The sequence below is a fragment of the Balaenoptera musculus genome, chromosome 17 (assembly GCF_009873245.2).
Source record: "Balaenoptera musculus isolate JJ_BM4_2016_0621 chromosome 17, mBalMus1.pri.v3, whole genome shotgun sequence".
NCBI classification, from domain to species: Eukaryota; Metazoa; Chordata; class Mammalia; order Artiodactyla; family Balaenopteridae; genus Balaenoptera; species Balaenoptera musculus.
In genome coordinates, this window is record NC_045801.1 from 72,596,891 (window position 1) to 72,611,154 (window position 14,264).

A 14,264-nucleotide genomic window follows, 5' to 3' on the forward strand; every position below is an offset into this window, starting at 1 on the left:
CCATTCCATATGGTACTTTCTCACTCTCTCTAGGATAGCACTTTTTCTTAGGTAGTTCAGACCCCAAATGGTATGCCTTTTGCAAAACCTCAGTTTAATAAGCAGGAGGAAAAAATGAATACTTACCAAAGAAGTATGTCTTATAGCTAAAAAGTCAAGGCAAATATTGGAACCAAGGAAAAAATTAGAGCTGGTTCCTTCAACAAGGGGAAGAGTGTCTCAGATCCTATTGGATATTCATTCATTCATTCATTTATGGAGCACCCATGTCTATGGCCCAATGCTCAATTCTAGAAGAGCTGAGACAGAAGGCCAGCTTGCACATACTCCAGTCTGTACTGCGAGATGCCAGAAGTGGGGGCAGGGGGTTGAGCAGGTTGCTGCGGGGTCATAGAGGAGACAGAGCTTATCCGGCAGAGCTTGGCTGCTCGTTTCCTGGCAAGGGAGTCTAGCCCTACCACCGTGCGCCGAGCGCCGTGCCCCGGCTGGTCCTGCTGACTTAAGGAGAGATTAAGCTTGCACTGTACTCGGGATGGTCCCCTTGTGGCCACAGTGGTTAATGGTGGGAGCTCTGGAGCCAGACAGCAGGGTAGGAATGTTGCATCTGAACTTAACCAGCTTGACTTGGCCAAGTTTGTTACTGTTTTTTAATTTCTCTGCGACTCAAGTTCCTTGTCTGTATAATCAAAATGAGAGTGCCAAATTCATATGATTTTGGTGACAGAATTAACTTTGAAAAGATGCACAAAAGATCACTCATTTTTTTAGCAAAGGGTAACTGAATTCTGTGTGCCTTGCACTATGCCAGATGCAGGGGCAACAGAAGTGAAGGCAGCACAGCTTTGGTTTTCAAGCTCACCGTTCAGGGAGAGACCAAGAGGAAAACCAAGCAGTAGATCTGGCGTGATAAATGCAGTGGTGAACAGGATGGCAAGCAAGGCAGACAGGTAGCTCAGGGAGCTTTGTGTAGGGTGGGAATTGGCAATACATGCTGACATCAAACTCCACTGGCCAAGTCACAGAGGAGCTAAGACCTCTCCCTGCTGAGTCCAAGGCAGAGCCCTCTCCTCTCGGCAGGGCTCTGCTCTGCTCTGCTCTCTTTTCTCTCTCCTCTCACCAGGCCAGTGATGCGATTAGAAGGGCCCTGAGCTCCCTCTGGTTGGGGAGGAGAGTTCTTCCCCCTCTACAAGGGGCACAGTGGAGCCAGGATGAGACGTGGGTATGAGGAGGAGGGTACTAAGAAGGGGAGCCCGCTGGACGCTCCAAGGAGAGAAGAGCAGGTGCCGCCCAGTTCCCCACTGGAGCGAACAGAGAGATTTGGGACAAACCACCACCTAGCACTGTCCCTGCAAACACCTCTCAGGAATCGGGGGTTTTCGGAGGTGGGTAACTGAAGGTTAGAAATTCTATCGCTTTCCGCTGGAAAGCCAACTGACACATTTTCATGACTCTTTGAATCCGCCACTCTTCAGATGCTAAACATTAAAAGCCCTCCAGGAAATGGCGGTGAGTTCAGCATCCATTCAAAGAGAGGAAACAGCAGCTGTTTTCACTCAGGAGTGTTCACACCCAAGTCTTCTTAAAATGCCCTTCAAAGCCATCAATTAGATTCTGGTAGCTTTATCCCAACCTGCTGGTACAACCTTGGCTTTCGCCTCCAGCCTTAAAAAGTGGAAAATACTGCCAGACTGTCTCCCGTGTGTACTTTTTTGTCTGAAACAAAATTCTAAACCCCAGGGAAAAGTTCATCTGAGTGACGCTCAAAACAAATCCTCCCGGGTTGTAATTCACGGAGGCACGCAGCGCCTGGAGAGCTGGCCGCCCAACAATACCAGATGGTGGGTGCAGAATTGATGAGGGACCCTCCTGAGAGATGCTGGAGGATACAAGCATAGGTGGGAGTTCCCAGCCTGGGGGCCAGGCCTGTGATTTGGGACATGCATATTCACGAAGGCCCCAAAAGAGACCGGACAGCCAGCTGTGAACACATTGTATGTGTGGAAAATGGCCCAGGAGCACAGTGAGAGCGGGGCAGCAGGCCAGAGGCCCCTCCATTCATTTGTGGGTTTTAACACAGCTCCGTTATCTTTAACAGCTTCACGCCTCCATCCAGTTATAGTTCCAGCACAATTTGCAGACCCGTTTCCCTCTAAACAGAATGATGGACTTCTCAACGTGTGGAATAGAATTCATTCTGCTGTAGTGGCTAGAATGACAAACGCTAATACCATCAACAAGCCGAAGAAGAAATGTTTTCAAGAAGAAATGTTGTCTATTGTTTACCACTAGGCCTAACTTATTCTTCTCAGTGCATTTTAAAGGTATATGTTTGTATCCACAGTACCTTTAAGAGAAGGCCATTGTCTTCAGCGCCTCTATCCTGCCTGTGATGTTTGCGCTGAGCTGACAGAACGGACACCTGGTTACAAAGCAGAACAAAGCAAAAACCAGGAACTACAAAGTGTCTTCCCATCCCCTAAACTGCCAACCTGAAAATATTCTACCCCAGAGTTTAAAAATTATTGAAACAGTTAAAAAAGAGAGATTATTCAGAAACAAAATTTCCATTTGCTTTCAACAATAACGATATTGAAATTCATGCAATTAGAAATGTACCCAGCAGTTCTAGAAAATTAGGGGAGTTCCTATTCTTTCTTTCTCCCTCCCTCCCTCCCTCTCTCTCTTTCTTTCTTTCTCTCTCTTTCTTTTCTTTCTTTCTTTCTTTCCCCTTTCTTCCTTCCTTCCTGTCTGTCTGTCTTTCTTTCTTTCTTTCTTTCTTTCTTTCTTTCCCCCTTCCCCCCTTTTTTCCTTCCTTCCTTTCCCCCTTCCCCCCTTCCTTCCTTCCTCTTTCTTTCTTTCTTTCTTTCATTCTTTCTTTCCCCTTCCCCCTTTCCTTCCTTCCTTCCTTCCTTTCTTTCTTTCCTTCTTTCTTTCTTTTCCCCTTCCCCCCTTCCTTCCTTCCTCCCTTCCTTCCTTCCTTCCTTCCTTCCAACACTTCATCAACTTGCCTGAGGTATGCTCTCCTGAATACCTGTTGCTGATGAGACAAAATTTGGGCCAAATATTTGGGTTCTGGGCCCCTCAGTTAATATCCTGTGAAGGACATGTGGCCCAGTGACCTTCCTTGGACACAGGACACAGCTCACTGTTCACAGGTCTGGCTCCGGCTGGACCACTTCAGTACTTCACCCAGGGCTGATAACTGCCCATAGGTGAACAGCCACAGGCCTGTTCTTAATTGCTCAAATATAAAGATATCTGGCATCCTAAACAGAGGTCCTAGTACCTTAGAGACAACGCCTAGGGCATCTGCCTTTCTGCCTGTCCAGTTGTCTCTGTTCTCTGTGCAGTGAGGACTCTTCCTGCAGCAGAAGGCATGATGCCAAACTTAAAGCCAGTGAAACACTTTAAGACTGGCTCCTGCCTCTGAATTTAGGACATGTTTTGTTTTACTACCCTCCGATTTTGAAAAAATGTATTTGTTTCCCTCTTCTTACAAGTGCTACAGCATTTTAGAAGTTACAGTGAAGGCTAGAAAGATCAAATAATAACAAAACAGAACCCTGTTACTCACAGAGGGAAATGTGAGTCTCAAGTTGGGTTAAAGCCTGGAAATTCCCAAGGCTGAACAGTATGGTGAGACTTTATACTCTGAAGGGAAGCTTGAGTGGTGTCATGGCACCTGCTGGGAGCAGCTCTGGGTCTGGCTGTGGGTGTCCGACCCAGGCTGACAGCTCAGAGTGGGAAAGAGGGTCCAGCAAGTGTGGAGAAGCCCCGGCCCACCCTCTTGTTCTCCTCACTGACCCTACTCCGAGGGGCTGTACCTCTCCTTTCAGACAGCATCCATCTGTGCCCTGGCCCTGGCCTCTGACCCCTTAGACACCTCCCCCCCAAAGAGTCCCTTTATCCACCACACTTGGTGTGCCTGCTGGGTGAGTTCCCTCCAGGGAAAGGCATGCCATCCCGGGACGCTTGGATATCTGATCCCCTAAAGGCTCCACTCTGTGTTTGGAGCAAAAGAGAAAAAATCTGCTTTTGCTGCAGTCTCCTTTTCAAAAAGAGTAAAGCAGAAGTTTGATACATTTTAGAATGTGAAGTTTGATGCTTAGAGACAACCAAAGCCTTAAATTGTAAAATAAACTCTAGATAATTTATACGTGTTACCTAGGTTTTTACTACATATTTACAAATAGACTCCTACTCTGAAGAAAATTGGCTTAACAATTTTAGTGAGGAATATAAGCAGGTGGGCCGGGGCTTCTCCACACCTGCTGGACCCTCTTTCCCACTCTGAGCTGCCAGCCTGGGTCGGAGACCCACAACCAGACCCAGAGCTGCTCCCAGAAGTTGCTGTGACACCACTCAAGCTTCTCTTCAGAGTATAAAGTCTCACCATACATTCATCCTTGAGAATTTCCAGGCTTTAACCCAATTTGAGACTCACATTTCCGTCTGTGAGTGATAGACTTCTGTTTTGTTATTATTTGATCTCCTGAGGAGGAGAAAAATCTCTCATCAGCCAGAAAAGACTACTTTTCCTAGCCCACTTGGACATAAGCTTTGCTGCATGAAGTTCACAAAGTACATTTGCCTTTGTGATCTTTGCTGATATTTCCTGGTTCAGAGCTGATGCCCTTCTCTCCACCTGGATAGATCCTGGTCATTCGTTAAGATCCCGCGCAGCCATCGCTGTCTGCCCCTCCCCCCCCCCCACATGAGGTGCCTCTCCTTTGCATTGCCATGGCAACCAACATATTTATTTATCACAGACAGCACTTACTACACTTTATGGAATTACTTTACTCAGTTATCCCCTTCATTAGCCACTTAATTTTTCAGGGGTAGCCATCTTGCTTATTTATATTGACGATGTTGAAATTTATCCAATTTCTGTGATCCTGGAAAACAGCAAAGGTTAAGCAATCTCCCCACCCTTTGTGCTCCAGGAAAAAAGGGCTGACTGCAAAGAAGCACCCTGCCCACATGACTTAGATCAGACTCACACAGATGCTCCCTCCCCTGTTGACCTGTGACAGACACAGACTCCCTAGCTCCCCATTCTTTGCCTCATAAATGATTAGCTGAACTGCTGGTCCCCACTGATCAAAGGAGCAAAATGCTTGTTAACCAAATTTGGTTAAGATTCTCTCCTTTCCCTGGACCCTGAAGGTTGGTTCATCCTCACCTGGTCTCAGGATAAAACATTCTCTGATCTCCTCTCCATCTGGCCATCCTTTCATCCCACTTCCCACATCCAGATCTTTCTAGCCTTGTTTATTCCTCCCCAGAAAAGAAAACTCTTTCTGCTTAACCCGTGAGACACTCGCAGATCTTATGTTCAGAGTGGTCTCCCTATCGCTTTTTTTTTTTTTATTAAAGTGTGGTTTTATTTTTTTTTTAACTTTTTATTTTATATTGGAGTATAGTTGGTTAACAATGTTGTGATAGTTTCAGGTGCAGAGTGGTCTCCCTATTGCAATCTCCCTTATGTTCAGAGCGGTCTCCCTTCCCCTGCTACAATAGGGGGACCCAAGGGAACTCAGGATGTTTCTACACTGCACGTCATCTGTGAGCAGAAGCTCCTTCTGCAGATTCTTGCTGCCCGTCCCAGCTGCTCTTGCTACCTTCTCCCATGGCTTCCACGTACTGGGCAGGGTGCCTGCATGGTGTAGATTGTGATCTGTTGGGGTTTTTTTTTTTCTGTTTAAAAAAAATTTTTTTAATAAAAAGCAACTCATTGAGTTACCTTGCAGGGGGTTGTGTTTAAATCTTTTTTTAGACTAGCTTCAGCGTTGTGCAATTTAAAACAAGTAACTTAAATAACTTAAACTTATTTAAATCCTGTATTGTAAAAAAAAATTATTTCCTCCCTTTGCAATAATCTTTTTTGAGTGAAGTCTCTCTTTACTAAGTCCAGATTTGTTTTTTATTTGACCGTATATTTATTCTCACACAGTAAGCACTTGGTAAACTTTTTAAGCTCTTGTTGCTTTTGCTAGTTTTGAAACTTAAGGTTTCTGATGAATAATTAATCCTAAAGTTTCCTTTCTATTTTATTTTTCTTGCAAGCTCCAGTTAGTCAAGTACTGTTAAGTCAGTACCTTTTCTTACCTTTGAGATCTTTACAGGACTCTGTCAAGTATTACAACTAGATGATTGGGCTTTAATTTCTAAAGGAGTTTTCCGATTATAATTACTTCCTACTATGATGCTTTACCTATTTGTCACTGGATATGCACCTTAGTAAACTTTCAGATTTTGCCATATCTTTATTCTTGCCCTAATTCAAAGGGTATTTCAAAACTTTTTTGCTTCCTAAGCAGTGTAATAAAAAACATAATCAGTAAGTGCATATAAAAATGCATGGACTAAAAAACTCTTAGGTATTTTAAATGTTAACATTGTAATATCCTTGCAGGAAAGTAAAAAAAATATATATGAACAAAATGAAAGAAACCTGTTAACAGCTTCCAGTTAAACATGGCAGATTGAGCATATGATTTTATTTCTTCTCCACTTAAGACCTTATTTATATAAGAGCAAAATAATTTTTTAAAAATGAGTAAACCTTGGGAACAAAGAGAACCTATGGAGAGATGATGGCAGATGAGAGATATTATGAAATTTTGGAAGCTGGGAAGCAGATGGACAAGGGGCTGCTGACGTAACAGACCAGAGGAAGGACGCCAGCAAGACGCAAGTCGATTCTGCACCATGGACTCCTGGAAATGCTCGGGAGATAGTCTCCTCTGAAGGATGGGGCAGGTGGCTCAAACCAGGGGAGTTCGTGGAACGTGTTTAAAGGAGCAGTTAGATACTAGATCCCACTCAGTAAAAGGGCAGTTTACTCTCCGGAAGTTGGAACAGAGAGGCTCCCGGATGCTATGTCCAGCTGGGGCTGGGCCACGGGCCAAGCAGGGGGTTCACTGAAAGTCTATTTCTGAAACTGCAAAAGCACTTGTCCTCCCTCCCCACACCCATCTCCCAGAGAGCTGGCACCACCCTCACCCCTGATCAGGAGATTGGGAGCACTTCTCTCTGGGGATGCTGAACCGAGCGGGAAAAAAGACCTACAGATACTGACAGTTGGGAGTCCTCCATGGAAAAAGACAGCTGACTACCTTGTCATGCCACCATGGAGCTCACAGGGCCCTCCCATGCAGGCTGAACTTCCAAACAGGTGTTTAGTGCCTCCACTCTTAAGAATGACTTAGCCAAGGATCAAGGACAAGTAAGGAAACAAATTAATTTAGAGAAGATGAGCATATGCAAGAAGGAGGATTATAATTAATATTATTGGAGAGATGAAAATATTGCATCTGTGGGGGAAAAGAGTAAGATATTATGAACAACACAACCAAGCGTACTCTTAGCAAGGAAAGGTATGATATCATGTGTGAAAAATGCAGAGAAGGGTAAGAAAGTCGCATCAATAAAGTCTTAAAAAAATAAAACAACAAAAAACAAATTTAGAAAGTGGAAGAAAAGAGTAAAAATGTTAGAAGTTAACTCCTGTAAATCAACCATTCACATAACAGGAGTTACAAAAATAAAAATTAGAGAAAAAGGAGAAGGGGATTTAACAACGAAAAGTGATAATAACGTAAGAAAGTTTCCCTGGACTTAAGCACATGAATTTTCAGATTGAAGGGCTCATGGAGTGTTCAACTGAGTAAATGAAAAAGACCCAGCCCCTTCCTTTACCATGAGGGGTCTTGCACACACCTGTGGATGCTACACACCTGCGCCTCCATCAGTCCTTGGCCTTGGAGTGTGTACACAGTAAGAACATCTGCCTTTGCAAGGAGGACCTGAAAGGGCACTTGGGACCATCTGGGCAGGGAATTCTGGAGTCCAGAGGTTCAGAAGCCAGATCTAGGAGGGCAGAGGGGCACAGCGTCCAAGTGGGCATGTCCCTGTCCCCTTGGCTTCCTTGGCCAGGGGATCCCATGACATAGAGGGGTGAGGATGGAGGAAAGCCACAGTCTAAGGCTCATGGCCAAGGGCAAAGGGCAGTACTGGATGCACAGAACATCAAGTAATCTCTTATAAAAGCAATTACTAACCTAAGGGATAACAAAATGTTGTATAAGGAAGGCAATGTCATCATAGTTTTTTACTGTTAAAAAACATTTAAAATATAATCATTTTTCAATGTGGTCAGCTGTGAATATGATTTATATAGTTATAAAAATATAAGCACTAAGTATTGATTTAGTCCCAAATTGTGTTTTCACGATTTTAAGAAGTTGGGAAGAGGGGAAAATGATGTGCAAGTTGGGGTTAAACTCTCTTAGCAGAATCACTAAACTCTCTTAGCAGAATCACTAAATAGTAACTTAAACCAAAATGATAAACAAATAGCAATTTATGCATGTCACTTGAAAATTTGCAAATAAATACCAGAAGATACAGTCAAAATGATTGAAAACATTTGTCTCTGTACAAGGGAATTAGAGATAGAGATAATGAGAAGTAAGGAGATGCTGCCTACTGTTCAAAGGCTATTATAATTTGGCTTTTGATAAAATCAAAATTAAATTTAAAAAGAAGATAATTAGAAGGAAATACTGGGGGGAAATGAATGAGAAAAAATGAAGAGAAAATATAGAAACATCAAACGGGGGGAACTCAAAATTTTTTAGAATAGAAAAAAATAAAAGAAAAAGGAAAAGAATGTACAGGTCCAACTTGCAGACATAATATTGAAAATTCCATTTTAGACACAGTGCACTATTCTGCAAAGCTTTCATGGATTTGTCATTCATTTATTTTATTGCCTTAACTTATTCCTCATAATATGCCTCTGAGTTAGCAAATGTTCAGGGTAAATAGAGTTCAGGGTGAGGAGGGAGGGGAGTTAATAACCAAAGACAAATCTCTGTTACCTGAAGACTTACCTCCTGCTGAGAGACAACCACATAAGGGGGAAAAAACATGAAAACACAAATGAGAGACACATAGAAATCCATCTAAGGCAGATTAGAAATGAACTCGCACGCTGGAGGACTTCTGAGGCTTCAGGGAATCTGCAGTCTGAAAGATGCTTTATGGAAGTAATGGATTTTTCTGATGAATGAAGGAAGAGAAGACAGTTCTTGCATGGAGATAAAGGAGGCGATTTTTAGAAAAGAGTAAGATTGGCCAGGACAAGGTTGAAGGGGATAACAGGCAACTTATGCTGAAGGGACAGGACAGCCTGCCCACCTGACATGGCTCTAACTTGCCCACGATAACCCTGACCAACCTGTGTGTCCAAGTCGACCCTCACCTTCCAATTCAAGCTCCATCTCCACATAAGCCACAAATGGGCCCTATTAGGAAAGACAACAATAATTTCTCTCCTGCTCATTGTTAGCTGAGGTCCTGTACCCTCATTTGGGGCACTTTTAAGATTTTCTGCCAGGTGTCCCGATCCAACTCTTCCCTGGATTAGAAGGCCACCCAGAAAGAGCGTGGCCTTTGACACTGAATTCGAGTTAGAATTCCTGCTTCATCTACTTACTTACGGCAGTGGTACTGGGCAAGTTCACAGAACTCCCAGAGCCTGTTTCCCCACCTGCAATCTGGGCATAATGAATGTGTAATTAGAAATGTCTTTGGAAGAATGGAGATAATGTATGTAAAGTACCTGTCAAAGAGCAGGTGTGCAAAACACGGGTAGCTGCTGTTATTATTACCGAGATTATGGTTATTTACATAAATATTCTTTTCTCAATTAAACGACACATATCTTGAGAACAGCGACTTGTCTTTTTCCCTTCTTAGAATCATAGTGCCAGGCACATGGTGGATATTATTGCATCTGTGTAGATTGATCAAGATAGGGTTGGCACCGTGTGTGTTTAGAGAAGGAGAATCCTATGCTACTAATAAAAGATGATGGTTGGGGGGAGGCCACTGAATCTAATCCTGACCCAGGAGCAGGGAAGGACACTTAGGTGTAGGTGATCTGACTATATTGTGACACCCCTTTAAATGAGGAGGAGAAAAAAATGGCCAGAAGACCTAAATAGACATTTCTCCAGAGAAGACATACAGATGGCCAAGAGGCACATGAAAAGATGCTCAACTTCACTAATTACTAGAGAAATGCAAATCAAAGCTAAAATGAGGTATCACCTCACACCTGTCAGAATGGCCATCATCAAAAATCTACAAACAATAAATGCTGGAGAGGGTGTGGAGAAAAGGGAACCTTCCTACACTGTTGGTGGGAATGTAAATTGGTGCAGCCTCTATGGAGAACAGGTATGGAGGTTCCTTCAAAAACTAAAAATAGAGCTACCACGTGATCCTGCAATCCCACTCCTGGGCATATATCCAGAGAAAACATGGTTTGAAAGGATACATGCACCCCAGTGTTCATTGCAGTGCTGTTTACAACAACCAAGACATGTAAGCAACCTAAATGTCCATCAACAGATGAATGGATAAAGAAGATGTGGTACATATACATGATGGAATATTACTCAGCCATTAAAAAAAATAAAATAATGCCATTTGCAGCAACATGGGTGGACCGGGAGATTATCATCCTAAGTGAAGGCAGTCAGAGAAAGGCAAATATCATATGATATCACTTATATGCAGAATCTAAAAAAAATTATACAAATGAACTTATTTACAAAACAGAAACAGACCACAGACTTAGAGAATGAACTTATGGTTACCAGGAGGGAAGCCGGGGGGAGATAGATTGGGAGTTTGGGATTGACATGTACACACTGCTATATTTAAAATAGATAACCAACAAGGACCTACTGTATAGCACAGGGAACTCTGCTCAGTATTCTGTAATAACCTAAAGGGGAAAAGAATTTGAAAAAGAATAGATACATGTACATGTACAACTGAACCACTTTGCTGTACACCTGAAACTAACACAACATTGTTAATCAACTATGTTCCAGTATAAAATAAAAAATTTTTTAAAAATGAGGAAGAGAAAAATGCCTTCACAAGTATCTGAAAAATATTTCTTTCCAGTGTGCACATAGGAATAAAATCATACAGAAAAGTTGAAACTTTTTAAGTCATAGTTGGAATTGGAACTACAAGTTCGATGTGCTTTAATTCAGTTTAAATCTTGAGGAACAACTAAATGCAATGCTCTGAGAAAGTAGGTAATACATAGTTTTAACTTTAAAAAGATAAAATATTTATATTACAAATAATTCTAAAAGTGATTGGAAATTTTCTGTTCTATCCATTAATAAGCAGAAATGTAAAACAAGGCTCAGATTTTAAACAATAGAGCGTTATCATGACAACAAAAACACTAACTGTGCTGTTAGTACATGTTTATGCTCAACTTTTACCATATTTTAAATTGCCGGGATTTAAAGTTCCTTTGATTATTTCAAGATGAAATTTATTGCAATATATAGAAACAATGCCTCTTCGTCCTGCCCCACCCCCCCTTTTTTTTAACTAAAGAGAAAAAATTGGATTTCTTCCTTGAAGGGCTCTCTTTGAATTTCTCATACTCTCTCCAGCTAATAGTTTCCTCTACACAGACATACATGGTGGCATATATTCATGTGTGTGAATTGTTCTTGCCTCCAGAACAAAGAGATCTCCTTTAGCTCACTTTTTTATGATAGCCTGACTATTGTATTCATGAGAGTTGTCAAATCGAAAATCCGTTAACTGAACATGCTCTTAGGGATTTCAAGTATTAAAAGATAAAAATCAGCATTTTTCTGGCCACATTTATTATGTGGAGTGAAATCCTTCTAAATCATCGGGGAAAAAAATGCCTTTGAAAGTATCTGAATGCCAAGTCTATTTTAAAAAGAACATCAGATTTGGAATTACTAACCTCAATTCTTCTTCCTCCTTCACTTCAACAAATATCTATTATAGCGCTTATTTATGTTAGATGATATGCTTGGTACTGCAAAGAATATAAAAGTAACAGGACCTGGCTTCTGTGATACATTATTCAATGGTCACAAAGACCTCCCATCTCAGGAGACAGCTCCATTTGTAATGTGACTGGGCTGTACCCCGCAACCAGAGATAAGAGTCTCTTTCTGTACCTCTTCAAACCAGGCTGGTCACGTGACTTACTTTGACAAATAGAATGTGGAGAAGTAACATGTAAGTTCCAGGGTCTAGGTCTCAAGAGACCTTGTAACTTTTGCCCTTTCTCTCTTAGAACCCTGTAACCACTATAGAAGCCCAAGATGAAAGACTACTTGGAGACAGGTCCAGCTTTCCAGCTGTCACAACTGAACCCAATTCACAGCTGACCCTACAGCTGAATGCAGGCAGGTAAGTGAACCCAGGCAAAACCAGCAAAGAACTACACAGTCAAACCACAGGATCATGGGAAATAATATATCATTGTTGTTTTAAGACACTAAATTTTGGTACAGTTTGCTATGCAATAATAGACAGTAGACCCAAATTGATACCGGGAAATGGAGTTGTGCTGTACCAAAAACTTAAAACACGTGGCACTGGTTTTAGTTCTGGGTTGCAGGTGAAGGCTGAAAGGCAGTGAAACTGTTGTTAGCAAAGGCTGGAAGAGCAGTGAGGAAACTGCTATTAAAGACTGGAGAAAACCAGTTTGTGTTATGGGTGATGGAACATTTGCAAGACCGTTTTCTGGGGTAATGTAGAGCACAGAAAATGTACCGAAAGAACTTGTGAATAGGGCAAAAAGTTGAAAGTGTCAGTTGGCACTTTTTGGTCATGTATGATAAATTATGTCAAAGGAGAGATGAACTAAAGAAGGAACTCTTCAGTATGAAAGGCCCAGGATTTGTTGAGTTGGAAAATAAAATTATTTCATATTCTCAGTCTCTCCCACTAGCAAACAATGCTCAGTGTAAGAAATGGCTTCAAAATAGAGACCAAATCAAGGCTGTGCCTGTTGGTCCTTTGCTAAACCTCACAAAGATTTTAAATGGCGCCCAATAAACACTTTCAGCTAGACCAAACAGCATCAAAGAAACTCAAGGTTTTGCCACTTGGCAGCCACTCGCCTAAAGTACAGAGTGGTCTGTCTCAAGAAAAGGACAGATGCAGCAAGAAACAAGAGGAAATATTTTAAAATTTCTCATAATTTTAAAATATTAAATAAAATATTTTAAAATTTTTGTCTGTTTCAAAAAATCCCGGTGAGTATTGCGTCTATGGAACTTCAAGAAGCTGGCGTGAAGAGTGGTCACTGTAGTAGGAGAAATTGCATGGACTTTGCACAACACTACTGATTAATAAGAAACAACAAGAGAGGAATCAACTGCAGCAACACAGGAACTATTTCCTAACACAAACACTCTAATTAGAAAACAGTGTACACTGTTTCAAGAAAAAAAATGTCAGGATGATAGCTAACACGGAGGAATTTTTCAGTATCTGAAAGGAAGAAGAGGAAGAGGAGGAGTAGGATTTTTATAAAAAATCCAGAAGAAAAAAATCACCCAGAAGAAACATCCACAAAAGTTTCAGGTTGTTCTCAGACTACTTAGTAGGTCAAAGTGCTAGAAATCAAGCTAGCAAACCATTACAGAACTCTGGAGGATAAAGCCTCTGAGAAACACGAGCATGTCCTCAGCTACTTCAACATGCAGAATTCTACCATCAGGGCAGTCTTCCTGAATAAGCTGCTGGAAAATGCCAGGGCAGTGAAGCACATATAAAAACAAGTCCAGAATGGAGAAATCTTGGTAGATGGGCAGGCATTGGGCAGAAAAATGAGTAAGATGCAGAGATGAATTTGAATGTGTGTTTTAAATGGTCATAAAAGTAATTACTAAAAGCTATTTTTAAGTGAATTAAATGATCACTTGTATTTCTAAGATAATAGAAACCAAATTATGGCTTCCATAACCACAGAGTTCTGAAGGAAAACTAGGATTAGAGTGGTGGAGTATAAAAGGAAACAGTATTACATTTCTTTTCTTCCACAGCAGATGGTTTTCGAACTTACTAGTTTATTACTTAATAAATTAAGAGTTGATTTAACACCGTTCCAAGATTGTCTTTCAAAAATCTAAATTGATTTAAATTAATTTAATTAATTAATTTAAATTAAAACTGAAAGCACAAAACTTATTTTTTTAAATTTTGCTGGAAAATTAGCAAATAAAAATAAATGTATGTAGCAAAAATGAACAAACCAAAAAAGCAGGTACAGAAATAGCAAAAATAAAAAGCATTAAACAGTAACACCACCCTCCACAACAATTGTAAAGTATAAGCAACACATCTAAAACAAAATAACACAGAGAAGCTTAGAACAATTTAGGTGA

At 41.3% G+C, this 14,264-nt stretch overlaps 1 protein-coding gene and 1 long non-coding RNA gene across 2 annotated transcripts in view; one reads left to right on the top strand and one right to left on the bottom strand.

Annotated features, from left to right (window-relative positions):
- Positions 1 to 12,273, top strand: part of LOC118883513 — a 64,590-nt gene extending 52,317 nt beyond the window's left edge. The window contains exon 3 of the long non-coding RNA XR_005017040.1: positions 12,164 to 12,273. This is a non-coding gene — a long non-coding RNA (uncharacterized LOC118883513). The remainder of the gene's footprint in view (positions 1 to 12,163) is intronic.
- CLVS1 (clavesin 1) overlaps positions 1 to 14,264 on the bottom strand; it is a 159,633-nt gene that overhangs the window by 113,673 nt on the left and 31,696 nt on the right. The gene's annotated exons all lie outside the window — the stretch shown is intronic.